The following is a 17,698-nucleotide window of genomic DNA, read 5'->3' as shown; positions in this document are numbered from 1 at the left end:
AAGCAACCAGAAGTCGTGATACATGTTGGGACTAACAACATAGGCAGGAAGAGGGATGAGGTCCTGAAGTGTGAGTTTCGGGAACTAGGCAGAAGGCTGAAGAACAGGACCTCAAGGGTGGCGTTCTCAGGATTGCTGCCAGTGCTACGTGACAGTGATGGCAAGAATTGGAGGAGATGGCAGTTGAATGCGTGGCTGAGGAGTTGGTGCAGTGAGCAGGGTTTTAGATTTTTAGATCATTGGGATCTCTTCTGGGGAAGGTGGGACCTGTACAGATTGGATGGGTTGCACCTGAACTCGAGGGGGAGCAATATCCTTGCAGGTAGGTTTGTTAGCATGGTTCGGGAGGGCTTAAACTAATTTGCGAGGAGGATGGGACCCAGAGCGATAGAGCAGTGAAAGAAGTGCATGGAGTAAAGTCAGATCTAACATACAGAGGGGCTTTGAGGAAAGAGAAGCAGAATAAACGGTTCTAAAGACAGTAAGGTAGAAGGGCTGAAATGTGTGTACCTCAATGCAAGAACATCAGGAACAAAGGTGATGAACTGAGAGCTTGGATACATACATGGAATTATGATGTAGTGGCCATTACAGAGACTTGGCTGGCACCAGGGCAGAAATGGATTCTCAATATTACTGGATTTCAGTGCTTTAAAAGGGATAGAGAGGGCGAGAAAAAGGGAGGAGGGGTGGCATTACTGGTCAGGGATACTATTACAGCTACAGAAAGGGGGGGTAATGTAGCAGGATCTTCTTTTGAGTCAATATGGGTGGAAGTCAGGAACAGGAATGGAGCAGTTACTCTATTGGGGGTATTCTATAGGCCCCCTGGTAGCAGCAGAGATACAGAGGAGCAGATTGGGAGGCAGATTTTGGAAAGGTGCAAAAATAACAGGGTTGTTATCATGGGTGACTTTAACTTCCCTAATATTGATTGGCACCTGATTAGTTCCAAGGGTTTAGATGGGGCAGAGTTTGTGAAGTGTGTCCAGGACGGATTCCTGTCACAGTATGTGGACAGGCCGACCAGGGGGAATGCCATACTAGATCTAGTACTAGGTAATAAACTGGGTCAGGTCACAGATCTCTCAGTGGGTGAGCATATGGGGGACAGTGACCACCGCTCCCTGGCCTTTAGCATTATCATGGAAAAGGATAGAATCAGAGAGGACAGGAAAATTTTTAATTGGGGAAAGGCAAATTATAAGGCTATAATTTGCGGGTGTGAATTGGGATGATGTTTTTGCAGGGAAATGTACTATGGACATGTGGTCGATGTTTAGAGATCTCTTGTGGGATGTTAGGGATAAATTTGTCCTGGTGAGGAAGACAAAGAATGGTAGGGTGAAGGAACCATGGGTGACAAGTGAGGTGGAAAATCTAGTCAGGTGGAAGAAGGCAGCATACATGAGGTTTAGGAAGCAAGGATCAGATGGGTCTATTGAGGAATATAGGGAAGCAAGAAAGGAGCTTAAGAAGGGGCTGAGAAGAGCAAGAAGGGGGCATGAGAAGGCTTTGGCGAGTAGGGTAAAGGAAAACCCCAAGGCATTCTTCAATTATGTGAAGAAAAAAAGGATGACAGGAGTGAAGGTAGAACTGATTAGAGATAAAGGTGGGAAGATGTGCCTGGAGGCTGTGGAAGTGAGCGAGGTCCTCAATGAATACTTCTCTTCGGTATTCACCAATGAGAGGGAACTTGATGATGGTGAGAACAATATGAGTGAGGTTGATGTTCTGGAGCATGTTGATATTAAGGGAGAGGAGGTGTTGGAGTTGTTAAAATACATTAGGACAGATAAGTCCCCAGGGCCTGATGGAATATTCCCCAGGCTGCTCCACGAGGCGAGAGAAGAGATTGCTGAGCCTCTGGCTAGGATCTTTATGTCCCCGTTGTCCACGGGAATGGTACCAGAGGATTGGAGGGAGGCGAATGTTGTCCCCTTGTTCAAAAAAGGTAGTAGGGATAGTCCGGGTAATTATAGACCAGTGAGCCTTACATCTGTGGTGGGAAAGCTGTTGGAAAAGATTCTTAGAGATAGGATCTATAGGCATTTAGGGAATCATGGTCTGATCAGGGACAGTCAGCATGGCTTTGTGAAGGACAGATTGTGTCTAACAAGCCTGATAGAGTTCTCTGAGGAGGTGACCAGGCATATAGATGAGGGTAGTGCAGTGGATGAAATCTATATGGATTTTAGTGAGGCATTTGACAAGGTTCCACATGGTAGGCTTATTCAGAAAGTTAGAAGGCATGGGATCCAGGGAAGTTTGGCCAAGTGGATTCAGAATTGGCTTGCCTGCAGAAGGCAGAGGGTCGTGGTGGAGGGAGTACATTCAGATTGGAGGATTGTGACTAGTGGTGTCCCACAAGGATCTGTTCTGGGACCTCTACTTTTCATGATTTTTATTAACAACCTGGATGTGGCGGTAGAAGGGTGGGTGGCAAGTTTGCAGATGACTCAAAGGTTGGTGGTGTGGTGGATAGTGTAGAGGATTGTCGAAGATTGCAGAGAGACATTGATAGGATGCAGGAGTGGGCTGAGAAGTGGCAGATGGAGTTCAACCCAGAGAAGTGTGAGGTGGTACACTTCGGAAGGACAAACTCCAAGGCAGAGGACAAAGTAAATGTCAGGATACTTGGTAGTGTGGGGGAGCAGAGGGATGTCGGGGTACGTGTCCACAGATCCCTGAAAGTTGCCTCACAGGTGGATAGGGTAATTAAGAAAGCTTATGGGGTGTTAGCTTTCATAAGTTGAGGGATAGAGTTTAAGAGTCGCGATGTAATGATGCAGCTCTATAAAACTCTGGTTAGGCCACACTTGAAGTACTGTGTCCAGTTCTGGTCACCTCACTATAGGAAGGATGTGGAAGCATTGGAAAGGATACAGAGGATATTTACCAGGATACTGCCTGGTTTAGAAAGTATGCATTATGATCAGAGATTAAGGGAGCTAGGGCTTTACTCTTTGGAGAGAAGGAGGATGAGAGGAGACATGATAGAGGTGTACAAGATAATAAGAGGAATAGATAGAGTGGATAACCAGCGCCTCTTCCCCAGGGCACCACTGCTCAATACAAGAGGACATGGTTTTAAGGTAAGGGGTGGGAAGTTCAAGGGGGATATTAGAGAAAGGTTTTTTACTCAGAGATTGGTTGGTGCATGGAATGCACTGCCTGAGTCAGTGGTGGAGGCAGATACACTAGTGAAGTTTAAGAGACTACTAGACAGGTATATGGAGGAATTTAAGGTGGGGGCTTAGATGGGAGGCAAGGTTTGAGGGTTGGCACAACATTGTGGGCTGGAGGGCCTGTACTGTGCTCTACTATTCTATGTTCTATGTATTTCCCCCGCTAAGGTAGAGCGTTCCTATGAAACCGTTCATGCCGAAATGACGTAAAGCAAAGAAGCAATTACCATTAATTTAGATGGGAAAAATTTTTGAGCGTTCCCAGACCCAAAAACTAACCTACCAAATCATACCAAATAACACATAAAACTGAAAATAACACTAACATATAGTAAAAGCAGGAATGATATGATAAATATGCAGCCTATATAAAGTACAAATAATGTATGTACAGTATAGTCAGGAAGATTAAGCCAAAACCGATTTGTGGGAAAAAATCGGCAGGTATGCACATCCACACGTTACATATGCACACATCACACATGTGCATACAGGCGCCCGTGCAAGGCTTCATAGTCATGGTAGCCTTTCCTGGGGTAAACACAAGTGTCCCGGGATTTGACTGCTAATTTTGTCCCTTATTTGGGAGTGAGAAAGTTGGCAACCCTAACTGTAAAAGACATGTTGAGGTGAGTTTAACCCTACTTGAACAACCCCACCTCCACAGGTCGGCCGGTCCGCAAGAATATTGTCAACATTAAACCGGTCTGCGGTGCAAAAAAAGGTTGGGGACCCCTGTCATAGTGCAAATTTAAATATGGCATTGGAGTTTTGTGTAGCCTCAGTCATAAGTGTAAAGTGAGTAGAGCTGGGGACTATGCACACACCCTTGTGGTGCTTCTGTGCTGATGGAGATTGGAGGAGATGTTGCCAGTCCTGTACTGACTGGGGTTTTCAAGTGAGGAAATTGAAAATCCAGTTGCACAAGGAGGTATTGAGGCCAAGGCCTTGAAGCTTATTAATTATTGATTATTTTTGAGGGCATGATGGTAATTAATGCCTAGCTGCAGTCAATAAAGAGATCCTGATATATACATCTTCCCCCTCCAGATGTTCCAGGGTGAATGAAGAGCCAATGAAATGTCATCTGCTCTTGACCTGTTGTGATGGTAGACAAATTGGAATGGATCCAAATTGTTCCTCAGGCTGGAGTTGATGTGCTTTAATACCAATCTCTCAAAGTACTTCATCAGAGTGAATGTAAGTGCTACTGGACAATAGACAATGAGGCAGGTTACCACGTTCTTCTTGGACACCAATATAATTGAAAGCTGCTTGAAGCAGGTGGGTACATCAGATTGCCAAAGCAAGAGTTTAAAGGTATCGGTGAGTTCTCCAGCCAGTTGATCAGCACTGGGTTTTAGTACTCAGCCAGGTAGCTATCTGGGCCGGATGTCTCTGTGGGTTCACCCTCATAAAGGATGCTCTCATGTCAGCCTCAGACTGAAATCACAGGGTCATTGGGGGCTGTGGGAGTTCATGAAGGTGCCTCCATGTTTTGACAGTGAAAAAGGCATTGCATTCATATGGGAGCAAAGCCTTGTTGTCACCTATGTGGCCTGGTTTCCCTTTGTTGGACTGATAGGACTCAAGTCCTGCCACAGCTGATGAGCATTCTTCAGTGATTCATCTTCAATACAAACATAAGATGGTTTTCCAGAGATCATACCTAGATCTCTTCTATGTACTTGATCACCAGATCGAACCGCCACTAAAATGGCCCTCAGCAGATGATGGATCTCATGGTTCATCCATGGCTTCTGGCTGGGGAAGGTTTTGAATGATTTTGTGGGGAAACATTTATCTCGAACTGGTTGTTATTTTTGTAAAGTTGGTGACAGCTGTGGTGAATTGGTTCAAATCCTCTGATTCCTGAACAGTGCCCATTCCACCAAATCAAAGCAATCCCATAGCTTCTCCTCTCCCTCCCACGACCACCTCTTTGTTGTCCTTATCTCTGGAGCCTTATTTTTTTCTAGCCTCTGCATGTATGCAGGTAAAAGGAAGACAGCCAAGTGATCAGAATCTTTGGGTCCAGGGTCATAATTCCCGGCACTGGCTTCACAGGTGGATGTGGTGGTATAAGAGGCTGGTACGGAATCTTTGGTAGAGGTTTTGGGTATAAAAATATGGAAGGTGTGCTGCTGGTATATAAAACTTTACTCAAGCCACACTTGGAGAATTGCTTGCCGTTCTGGTCACACCCATTATTGGAAGACTGGTGAAGGTGCAGAAAAGTTCTGCCAGGATGCTGCCCGGAATGGTGGGTGTGAGTGATAAGAAAAGGTTGGACAAACGTAGATTGTTCTTCTCAGAGCATTGAAGGCTGAGATGAGGCAGAAAATGTTAAAGCTATGAGAGGCATTGACAAGGTACACAGTCAGAATCTTTTCCTCAGGGTAGAAATGTCAAACATCAGAGGACATGCTTCTAATGTTAGAGGAGAAGTTTAAAGGTGAAACGAGGGGCAAGTTGTTTATTTACATAGAGGGGTAGGTGCCTGGAATGGATTACCAAGTGTAATAGTGGAAGCAGGCAGTCTGGTGGAGTTTAAGGGTTTTCTGGAAATACACATGAAAATGGAGGGAAATGGATTATACACAGGAGGAGGAGGACATTTGGTATAAATTGACATCAAGATCAGTATAATATTGTGGGCTAACAGGCCTGTGGAGTGCTGTACTGTTCAATGTTTTATGAGTTGGTGGATTGAGATTTAAAGTACATTTATTATCAGTTTGTATACAGAGTACACTCTGAGCTCTGTCCTCCCTCAGGAAGCCATGAAACACCATGGAGCCTGTTCTAAAGAAACATCACTGAATGCACAAAAAAAGAGCAAACAGCAAAAAGCGAGTGAACAACACACAGAATGTCAAACATCTAACCAGGAACGCGGGGTATTCAGTTTAGTTCAGTTCAGCCTCGTGCCAGTGGACGACTGCCGGCCGCAGAGACATTCCTCGCCGAAGTGCCTCAGCCTGCATCAATTGCCCCAATCAAACAGCACCCAAAACAGCAAAAAAGAGTAACAAGAATCAGATAAACATGCAGCATGAACCTCAAATTCCCCAAAAAAAAGTCCACAGCCATGAGCCTCACCGATCAATCCTTGCAACATGGACACAAGACTCCTGCGCCTTCCTCCAACAGCAGCCAGCGAGAGGGAGAGGAGGACTGGTCAAACACGGACAGGCTGCCTCCACTCTGCTCATCACGGGCTCTCACCTCGCTTCCAAGCCACCAGGCTGCACACTCCACTCCCAACCTCGCGGAGCCCCCTCAGAGAGAGCATTGCGCCAGATTGTTCAATCGATACAAAAACACACCATCAAAATGCAAATCACAGGATCCAACTGCACACAGCTTGGTAGTAGAATCATATTTGGAAGAAGAAGTAAGAGTAGTTTCATGAGCTGTCTGTATGACATCGCTATTGGTCACTTTGTTCGCTGTGCAATTTTAAACAGTTGAGATTGTAGGGAGATCGGAAGCTGGGGAAGGATGCCTGATCTGTCTGGGGCACAAGCAGCACTCTAATGCCATTAACCTTCTGTCTGAAGATGTCCTTGGCTCTGCTGATATTTTGAGGCCTGAGAAACCCAGTCACTGATTATAAAGCTCACTAAGTTAGAAGGAATCAACTTCATTAAAATTATTTGACATCCCACCTCTGGGAGCCTGACTCCTGGCAAACATCTTAGTTCATGAACGTGGGAGATTTGGGGTCAGGATTTTAAAAATTTTAGCAAGCAATTCTTGGAATACAACATAGATCTTTTGCAGTAAATTAATTTTTTTGTAGAATTGATGTTTGTATATTCATATTATTAATCAATTGCACCATCAACATTTCACCACCATCACTTGATGGTGATCATTTGCTTAAAAGACCAGTTAAGTTCAGACTTGGCAACAATCTGCATCCTGCAGACTCTTTTCATTTCCTCCCACAACTTGGAATTGACATGTGACTTACAGGCATCCTATTTGGAAAAGCAAAGTTCAGTCCAGTTAACTGCTAGGAAGTGGTTGATGACTTTTGAAGAGAATGATATGAATGTTCCATTAAAAACGACAGACCCATCCTTGGCTGGGTTACTGCGAAGTCTCCATCCCCTAAATCACAAAAAAAAAGGATTATTTTTAGACTTCTGAAAGAATTAGGTTTATAGTCTGTGGAAACCGTTAACTTCTGACTCGGCTATAATTCTCAACAGATGTATGTTCTTTATGTTAACTGTATCCTTACATTGTTATAAAACAAAGTATTCTGGTAAATATTAATTATGAAGAAATTAACTGGAGGGGGGTAATTTAACTTGTGCAAAGCTTCTGGTACAGCAGAAGCCAGGCACAGCTGTGTTACCATGGCAATTTAAGGCCATCCTCACTTTGAAAAGGATTAGGCTCCGGAACAACTTGGAGGGTCTAGGGAAGATTGCAGACATCCCACCTCTCCCGGAAGTTCCGGGAGTCTCCCGCATATGAATAGTGGCTCCCTGATGCCTGCAAATTATATGCAATATCCCGGAAATCAATTTTTTTTAGAGTGAGCGAGCGAGGGAAAGGAAACGAGAGTGTGAGAGAGCAAGAAAGCGAGAGCATGAGAGAGCGAGAGCGCGCTGTGGCAGAGTGTTCCAGAAAAAAAAGAAAATATAAAACGTACGTCACCCCAGACTACACTAAAGTGTACCCCTGCCTAATAGGGGTCAAAAATAATGACAGTGTTGCTCGCTGCACTGTTTGCAACAGTGACACTTCTATTGCCCAAATGACTGTAAAAGACATGTTGAGGTGAGTTTAACAGGTGTCATTCATTCATTAGCATAGCTAACGTTATTTAAACTAGCTGGCTGGCTTCTAGGGAGCTACTCTATCGCAGGCATCCCACCTCTCCCGGAAGTCTCCCACAAATTGTTGGTGCTACTTCCCTTAAATCAGTTTTTGCAGGGTGGGATGTCTGAGATTGGAATATTTATAACAGCCGAAGGGCAGTTCTAACTCCAACATGGACGATCCCAAGCCTACCTTCTGAAGGAAGAGGTTGAGCATGAGGCTAGCAAACCCATCCTGTTTTTAAAAACCCAGAGCTACAGGAAGGTCAACAGAAGCTCCAAAGACTTCATCCCTGGGAGAGGAAGAATCTTCATCTAGAAGACACATAAATGTGCACTGTGAAAGCAGAAACTACAGGGCAGAACAACCTTCAGCTCAGGACACTGGATTCAGCCAAGTTGCTGTTGGCGGCCATGCTACAATAGGCCTAAGAAGAGAAGGGTTGTTCTGCAAAGACTTCAATGAAGAGTCTTGACTCCATAACATTAGTAAAGTAGACAGTTGGAACTTTCTTCCCCTGCGGGTTCAAATTAACTTTGTGTATTTACTTACAGAATTTCACTTGTCCTTTCCTACAAAATTAAATTCATCGCAATGTTCATTGTCACAAATTTCCTGTCTGCTAAAAAATATAGCAAACACTGTTAGAGGGGTTGGTTTTCCCCTCCAACAGTCACTTTCAAATTCCCAGGCTTTTGATTTTCCCCTCAGGTTTAGATTGTCAGAATGACTTTGCAATCTAGCATTTGTTTCAACCCGGGTGACTAAGAACTGCAAGAGAGCTCTCTAACTACAGTACATTGTGATCTGCTAGTCTGCATCTCTAAAGCAACAGCTCACTGCCATAAAAATTCATTAGCTGTTTCTACATCATGGCCAAGTACAAGGTCAGAGCTGAATAAGAAACCTCAAAATAGGCTCCACAATATTGGTTTCCTTCCTTTGAAACATTAATAAATATCGTAAACAGCCTCTGTTCCAGCAGTCATCCCTGGTTACACATGCCAATTGAAAGTGTCCCTTTTAACCTTGCTGCTTTCTGTTGGTTAGCCAATTCATTGTCCACGCTAATGAAAGTATTCAAGGACATCTTCATTCTCTCACTGATACAGTCAGAGGTTTCCAGCTGCTTCAAAAGGGTGCCAGTCCTACCAGTGCCCAAGAAGGCCAGGGTGAACTGCCTCAGTGACTATCACCCAGTGGCACTCACTTCTACTGTGATGAAGCACTTTGAGAGGTCGGTCATGTCCAGAATAGACATGATTAAATTTCAGTAACCCCTATTCAGTCCTTACAGTCTGTACATTGACAGAGGCCATTGGAAATCTCATGTCATACCACAATGTTACCGTTTTGATCAGAACCTGGATTTGATCTTTGATCAGAACCTGGAGACTCATTCCACTGAGATGCAACACAGAGCGTCATAGGAAGTCATTCCTGCCTGTGACCATCAAACTTTACAACTCCTCCCTTGGAGGGTCAGACACCCTGAGCAAATAGGCTGGTCCTGGACTTATTTCCTGGCATAATTTACATATTACTATTTAACTATTTATGGTTTTATTACTATTTAATTATTTATGGTGCAACTGTAATTAAAACCAATTTCCCCCAGGATCAATAAAGTATGACTATGACTATTTGAGGACCACAAGCTGCCCCTTCTCACCCCCAGGGTGCAGTTGGGTACAGTGTAAAAAAAATAAACCAGAATACAACTACGTAAGCCTTGTAACAGTAGGGACAAAGTGAGTAATGGAGATTTTGCAGTAGACAGGTAAGTCTTGCCAATCTTCATTAGTCTTCATTTTGGTCAGCTTTGCAAGCTGCTGAGAGAAGTATTAAGTCAAAGCTTGAATAGGATCCACATCAAGGCTTTCAATATCACTGCTTTTCACCCACTTTTTCTGTTTCATCTTTTTGCTTGTTTTTTCACTCAGTCTTTTTCTTTTTACTCATTTTGATTCTCATTTTGTTCTTGCATTTTTTAGAATTTTACTTTTTCTTTGCAGTTCTTTTATTTGTTCTTTTGTTCTTTCTCATGTTTCTTTCTCTTACTTCAACTTTTTCACTTCTCTTTTTTTGGTCTTATTTTTTCTTTGGCTTTTCCTTCTCTATTTTTGCCTACATCTCTCTTTTTGTTTATTTTTTTTCGGTCTTTTTCTCGCTGCCTATAATCTGTCCCATACCAGCAACTTTTATTATTGGATATTAAGAGCAAGTATTAATCACAGCTTTGGAATTGATGTATTATTGTCAACTACAGTGGGATACTGAAAAGTTCATATGGGTCAATTCATTACACAGTGCATTGAGGTGGTGCAAGGACAGAGAAAAATGAAGTGTAACAGCTACAGAGAAAGTGCAGGTAGACAGCAAGATCATAACGAGGTAGATGGTGAGGTCAAGAGTAAATCTTATTCTAGGGAACCGTTTAATAGTCTTCTAACTGCAGAGTAGAAGCCGTGCTTGACCTGTGACATGTGCCTTCAGACTTTTGTTTCTTCTGCCCGATGGGAGGGGTGAGAGGAGAGGCTGTCGAGGGTGGGTTGAGTCATCGATTAAGGTGGTTGCTTTACTGAGGTAGTGAGAAGTATAGACAGAGTCCATAGAGGGTGGCTGGTTCCCGTGATGTGCTGAACTTTGTCTACAGCTCAGCAGTTTCTTGTGGTCACAGGCAGAGCAGTTGCCATACTAAGCTGTTATGCTTTCAGATTGGATGCTTTCTATGGTGTATTGATAAATATTAGTAAAAGTGAATGGGGATATGCCAAATTTCTTTGGCCTCCTGAGAAAATGGAGGCATTGGTGAGCTTTCTTGACTGTGGCGTCAATGAGGTTGGATCAAGACAGGTTATGCTTAAAGCTCTCAACTCTCAACCTCAGTAACCCTGATGCAGGCAGGCGCACGTGTCCCACCTCTCTCTGAGTGACCAGTTCTTCTGTTCTGTCGACATTGATGGAAATGTTGATGTCAAGACAACACGTCACTAAGCTGCATACATCAAAGTTGCTGGTGAACGCAGCAGGCCATCCCGCCACCCCACTAGGAATAGGGTTCCTCTGGTCCTCACCTGCCACCCCACCAGCCTCCGGGTCCAACATATTATTCTCCGTAACTTCCGCCACCTCCAACGGGATCCCACCACTAAGCACATCTTTCCCTCCCCCCCCCGCCACTTTCCACAGGGATCGCTCCCTACACGACTCCCTTGTCCATTCGTCCCCCACATCCCTCCCCACCGATCTCCCTCCTGGCACTTATCCTTGTAAGTGGAACAAGTGCTACACATCCCTTACACTTCCTCTCTTACCACCATTCAGGGCCCCAGACAGTCCTTCCAGGTGAGGCGACACTTCACCTGTGAGTCGGCTGGGGTGATAAACTGCGTCCGGTGATCCCAATGTGGCCTTCTATATATTGGTGAGACCCGACGCAGACTGGGAGACCGCTTTGCTGAACATCTACGCTCTGTCCGCCAGAGAAAGCAGGATCTCCCAGTGGCCACACATTTTAATTCCACATCCCATTCCCATTCTGACATGTCTATCCACGGCCTCCTCTACTGTAAAGATGAAGCCACACTCAGGTTGGAGGAACAACACCTTATATTCCGTATGGGTAGCCTCCAACCTGATGGCATGAACATTGACCTCTAACTTCCGCTAAGGCCCCACCTCCCCTTCGTACCCCATCAATTATTTATTTATATACACACATTGTTTCTCTCTCTCTCCTTTTTCTCCCTCTGTCCCTCTGAATATACCCCTTGCCCATCCTCTGGGTCCCCCCCCCCTTGTCTTTCTTCCCGGACCTCCTGTCCCATGATCCTCTCGTATCCCCTTTTGCCAATCACCTGTCCAGCTCTTGGCTCCATCCCTCCCCCTCCTGTCTTCTCCTATCATTTTGGATCTCCCCCTCCCCCTTCCACTTTCAAATCTCTTACTAGCTCTTTCTTCAGTTAGTCCTGACGAAGGGTCTCGGCCCGAAACGTCGACTGTACCACTTCCTAGAGATGCTGCCTGGACTGCTGCGTTCACCAGCAACTTTGATGTGTGTTTCTTGAATTTTCAGCATCTGCAGAATTCTTCGTGTTTATGTCACTAAGCTCTTGATCTCCTTCCTATGCTCCAGTTCAATGTTGTTGGAGATGTGGCCCACGCTGGTGGTACCATGTGCAAGCTTGTAGATAGAGATAGATCAGGATGTGGTCATGCAGACATGAGTGTACATGGAGTGGAGTAGGGGGCTGAGGACGCAACCTTTGGGAGCCCGGTGTTTAGAATAATCATGGTGGAGGTGTTGTTGCCTAACCTTGCTGATTGCAGACTGTTGCTCAACAAGTCAAGGATCCAGTTGCAGAGGTCAGGAGTTTGGTGATGTGTTTGCTTGGAATTGTAGCATTGAAGGCAGAGCTGAAATCAATTTTCAAGTTTATTGTCATCTGACACTACATGTATACAACCAAACAAAACAACTTTCCTCTGGACCACAGTGCACTCACAAAACATGTTGTACATCACACACAGCATATAAAACAAAACATTACCAGAAATAAGTAAATAAAATATAATTCAAAGTGCATGTGGTGTGCAACACAGATAAAGAGTAAGCAATAAACAGCTCGCTGTTTAGTGATGAGACCTCAGTTTTGGCAAGATATTCATTAGTCTCACAGCCTGAGGGAAGAAACTGTTGCTCAATATGGCAGTTCTAGTCCTGTTGCTTAGGTACCTTCTTCCTGATGGTAATGGGGCAGAGAGTTTGTGGGATGGGTGGTAAGGATCCTCAGCAATGCTTTGGGGGTCCTTCGTATACAACGCTCCCAGTAAATGTCAGAATTAGGAGGAAGGGAGACTCCAGAGGTCCTCCTGGCCGTGTTTGCTATCCTTTGTAGGGTCTTGTGGTCCAATGCCTTGCAGCTTCTGTACCACACAATGATGCAGTCAGACAGGACACTCTCTGATGCTCCTATAGAAAGCCTTGCACACCCCAATCTCCTTAAAGTATAGGTGCTGCACTGCCTTCTTGACTAGTGAGGAGATGATGTGATCCAATCACAAACACAAGAAAATCTGCAGATACTGGAAATCCAAGCTACGCACAAAATGCTGGAGGAACTCAGCAGGCTAGGCAGCATCTATGAAAAAGAGTACACAGTCGATGTTTCGGGCTGAGACCCTTCACCAGGACGGTTAGATCTTCCATTATGTGCACACCAAGGGACTTAGTGCTCTTCACATTCTCCATGGTAAGACCATGTGCAATGGAAAGTGGTTGACCTGCACCTTCCTGAAGTCCACAATCATCTCTTTTGCCCTGTCCACATTGAGACTCAGGATGTTGTTCTCACACCATTTGACAAGCCTCTCTACCTCCTCTCTGTATTGCTGATTGTTGCTGAAGAGGCCAACCACTGATGTACCATCAACGAACTTCATACATTTTGAGCTGGATCTGGCAGTGCTGTCACAAGACAGCGGTGGACTGAGCACACAGCCCTAGGGCCACCAGTGCTCAGCATGATGGAGCTTGAGATGTTGCTACCAACTTGGACTGACTGGGGTCTTTCTGTCAAGAAGTCCAAGATTCAGTTCCAGAGAGGAGTGTTGAGACCCAATGAGGTTAGTTAACCTACCAGCCTCGAAGGAATGATTGTGTAAGATACCAAGCTGAAGCTAATAAGCAACAACCTGGCGTAATGAGGCATAATTTTCTAGGTAGGACAGGACAAAGTGGAGAGCTGAGGCTATAACCTCATCAGTGCACTGGTTTGAGAGGTAGGTGAACTGGAAAGAGTCCAATGTAGCTGGAAGCTGGGAGTTTATACAATCCATTACCAGCCACTCAAAGCACTTCATGATTGTTGAGGTCAGTGCCACTGGGCAGTAATCGTTTCGGCCACTTACAATTGCTTTCTTGGGCACCAGTATGACGGTGGCTGCCTTGAAGCCTGCAGCGACAGTGGGCTGTTGTAAAGAGGTATTAAAGATGTCTGTAAAAACCTCTATTAGCTGGACCACACAATCCATCAGCAACCAATTGTCTTTATTGTTCAGATGTTCCAAGAGATGGTATCCGGGAGAAGGTATCCGCTGTAGACTTGTTTCAGCTGCAGGCAAATTGCAGGGGGTTAAGGTTGTCTGAAAAGTTGGAGCTGATGCATATCAACTCACAGTGTACCCTCAGTCATAGCGAGGACGAGGCCTCAAATTGCTGTGGTGCCTCTTTACAGCCACCCAAGAGAGAGGGTGTGGCATCCAAGCTGGAGATGGTGCTGCCCCCTAGTGTTCTCTCAGCAGAAGACGAGTTGTGCTGTGGTCGACTATGGATTTCAAGGACTTGTTGTCTTGGACTCTTTTTTTGTGACTGTATTGATAGCTTGTATGTGCTTGCTATCTTATGTGCTTTGTGTGTAACTTCTTTGCACCTTGACCCCAGAGTAACACAGTTTCATTTGGCTGTATTCATGGGTACTCGTGTATGATTGAATGACAATTAAACTTGAACATGTATCATGACCATTTGATGGTGGTGAATGTCAGAGCCGCTGGGCGATAGTTAGTAAGACATGTCACCTTGTTTCTCTTGGGTATCTGGATGATTTTAAAGCAGAAGGAATCACAGCCTGAAGCAAAGCAAGATTAAAATATCTACAAACACGCATGCTAGATGCTTTCTGCATATTCAGTCTCTGGAAGACTGACCTTGGGTCTGCAGTGGTGACTGTGGGTTCCGAGACTGTCAGGGGGAGCGGTAACATTCTGTTCTGAATGTACACAGAATGTATTGAGCTCACTGGGAAGTGACATGCTACTGTTGGTAATGTTGCCCAACTTCATTTGGATTTGATAATATTTGCAACACAGCCTCCCATTTGCAAGAAGTCAGGCGACAGTCAGAACTTCTCTTAGCTGGAAGCATGCCCAAGGACAATTACCTTTTGTGTTTAGATAGCTAGTAAACTTATGAAAGCTGGTTAATCACTAAGTAGCACCACGTCCATTGATTTATCAATGTTGTACTGCTGCAAGGTTTGTTTACTGGTCTCTGTTGCTGCTTTGTCAATAATTTCTGTAAATAATTTCAAATTGCGCCATCTAAAATTTTTTCACACAGTGGTGGGTGCGTGGAATGCACTGCCTGCAGCGGTGGTGGAAGTGGATACAATAGGGCCTTTCAAAGACTCTTAAATTGGCACATGGAGCTTGGAAAAATAGAGGGCTATGCACTAGGGAAATTCTAGGCAGTTTCCAGAGTAAGTTACGTGGTCAGCACAGCATTGTGGGCCGAAGGGCCTGTAATGTGCTGTAGATTTCTATGTTCTATATTACGTTCCATGTAAAATAGTTTGTCAATCCTAACAGAATATAATTCACGATATGAGTTCCAAAACATCCCAATGACATTGTAAACATCAAGTTGGTAAGTCGCTGGGACCGGACGAAACGTACTCCAGGCTACTGTGGGAGGTGAGGGAAGAGATTGCTGAGCCTCTGGCGATGATCTTTGCATCATCAGTGCGGACGGGAGAGGTTCCGGAGGATTGGAGGGTTGCGGATATTGTTCCTTTATTCAAAAAAGGGAGAAGAGATAGCCCAGGAAATTATAGACCAGTGAGTCTTACCTCAGTGGTTGGTAAGTTGAAGGAGAAGATCCTGAGAGGCAGGATTTATGTACATTTGGAGAGGTATAATATGATTAGGAGTAGTCAGCATGGCTTTGTCAAGGGCCTTATGAGCCTGGTTGAATTTTGTGTGGATGTGACTAAACACATTGATGAAGGAAGAGCAGTAGATGTAGTGTATATGGATTTCAGCAAGGCATTTGATAAGTTACCCCTTGCAAGGCTTATTGAGAAAGTAAGGAGGCATGGGATCCAAGGGAACATTGCTTTGTGGATCCAGAACTGGCTTGCCTACAGAAGGCAAAGTGTGGTTGCAGACGGGTCATATTCTGCATGGAGGTTGGTGACCAGTGGTGTGACTCAGGGATCTGTTCTGGGAACCCTACTCTTTGTGATTTCTATAAATGACCTGGATGAGGAAGTGGAGGGATGGGTTAGTAAGTTTGCTGATTGCACAAAGGTTGGAGGGGTTGTGGATAGTGTGGAGAGCTGTCAGAGGTTACAACCCCCTGCAATTTGCCTGCAGCTGAAACAAGTCTACAGCGGATACCTTCTCCCTGCTTTTAGATAGGTACATGGAGCTTAGTAAAATAGAGGGCTATAGGTAAGCCTAGTAATTTCTAAGGTAGGGACATGTTCAGCACAACTTTGTGGGCCAAAGGGCCTGTATTGTGCTATAGGTTTTCTATGTTTCTATAACTCATTAGCTCTAATTTGCTTACTATCCTATTTCTTACAGCTGGCCTGCTTTGTTTACAAGCCTGACTCTCATAATCCTATATAATCCTAAATAAGATCACTCCAAATGAAAGTGTGCTGTTTGAAAGATGCCAAAAGGCTGCTATCATTCAGAAGAATCTGACCTAAATCATTAGCTGCTCTGTGTCATCTCTGTACATGGGTCACGTTATTGCAATTCCAGTATAATCCTAATTATCTACCCTACCTACTGTCTCCCATAATGTTATATCCTACTCTCAGGTCACCCCCCTTGGCCTCTGACATTCAGGAGAAAAAGACTTAAGTTTATAAATCCTCTGTGTATAATTAGTATCCTCCAATCTAGACAACTTGGTGTCCAATGAAAATAGCCATTTTTTGTGCTGTCATTATGTGCCGTGTCATTTAACATGGGCAATCGTGATCTGTGACCATGATTGTTCTTGGCAAACTTTTCTATGGCAGTGATCTGCCATTGCCTTCTGGGCAGTACCTTTGCAAGACAGGTAACCTCAGCCATTATCAATACTCTTCTGAGATTTTCTGCCTGGCGTCAGTGGTCGCAAAGCCAGGACTTGTGATATTTATAAGCTGTTCATAGGACAGTCCACTACCTGTTCCCATGACTTCATGTGACCCTGACCAGGGGGCTATGCAGGCGCTACATCTTGCCCAAGGGTGACCTGCAGGCTACTGAAGGAAAGAAGTGCCTTGCACCTCCTTTGGGAGAGATATATCTCCACCACACCAGCTTGGGTACTCTCTCAAATTCGGTGGACACTTAATTTGCGTTGCATTAGTTCCCATAATGCAATGTGTGTTTCAAAACACTTAAGACATCAGCAATAGTGCCTGTGTGTAACTGCTTGGACCAAGTGCCTTCGATGAGGCAACATTTTACAAATGACAACAGTAAATCTCATTAGCCTAAGTAACAGCAGGGTGAGAGTAATTCCTTCACTATGATGTAACTCTGTGTGAAAGAAAACCAAAATGTAAATTTTGTGAGTTTGTGGATCTCTCCTGTTGCTGCTGGAGCACAACTGGAACTTAGACAGACAATGATTCTTATTTCTATAAACATGATAAATAATGGTCCAACGACTCTTGCTGAAAACATCCTGAGTTTCAAACATGTCTCCTTGGATTCATAACTTACCAGCAGCTGTGCAAACTCAAAATTTGTTCCAATTTTACAATTAGCAAAAAAAATGCTGCACTTAGAAGAATGAGAGCTTTCAATTATATCATTAGACATTTCTTCTTCCAGATCGTTCAAATTTAAAGTGGCTTTAAAAGTATTGTTAATGTATTATTGTT

Source organism: Mobula hypostoma, chromosome 1 (genome assembly GCF_963921235.1).
Source record: "Mobula hypostoma chromosome 1, sMobHyp1.1, whole genome shotgun sequence".
Classification (NCBI taxonomy): domain Eukaryota; kingdom Metazoa; phylum Chordata; class Chondrichthyes; order Myliobatiformes; family Myliobatidae; genus Mobula; species Mobula hypostoma.
This window is presented reverse-complemented; position numbering follows the sequence as displayed.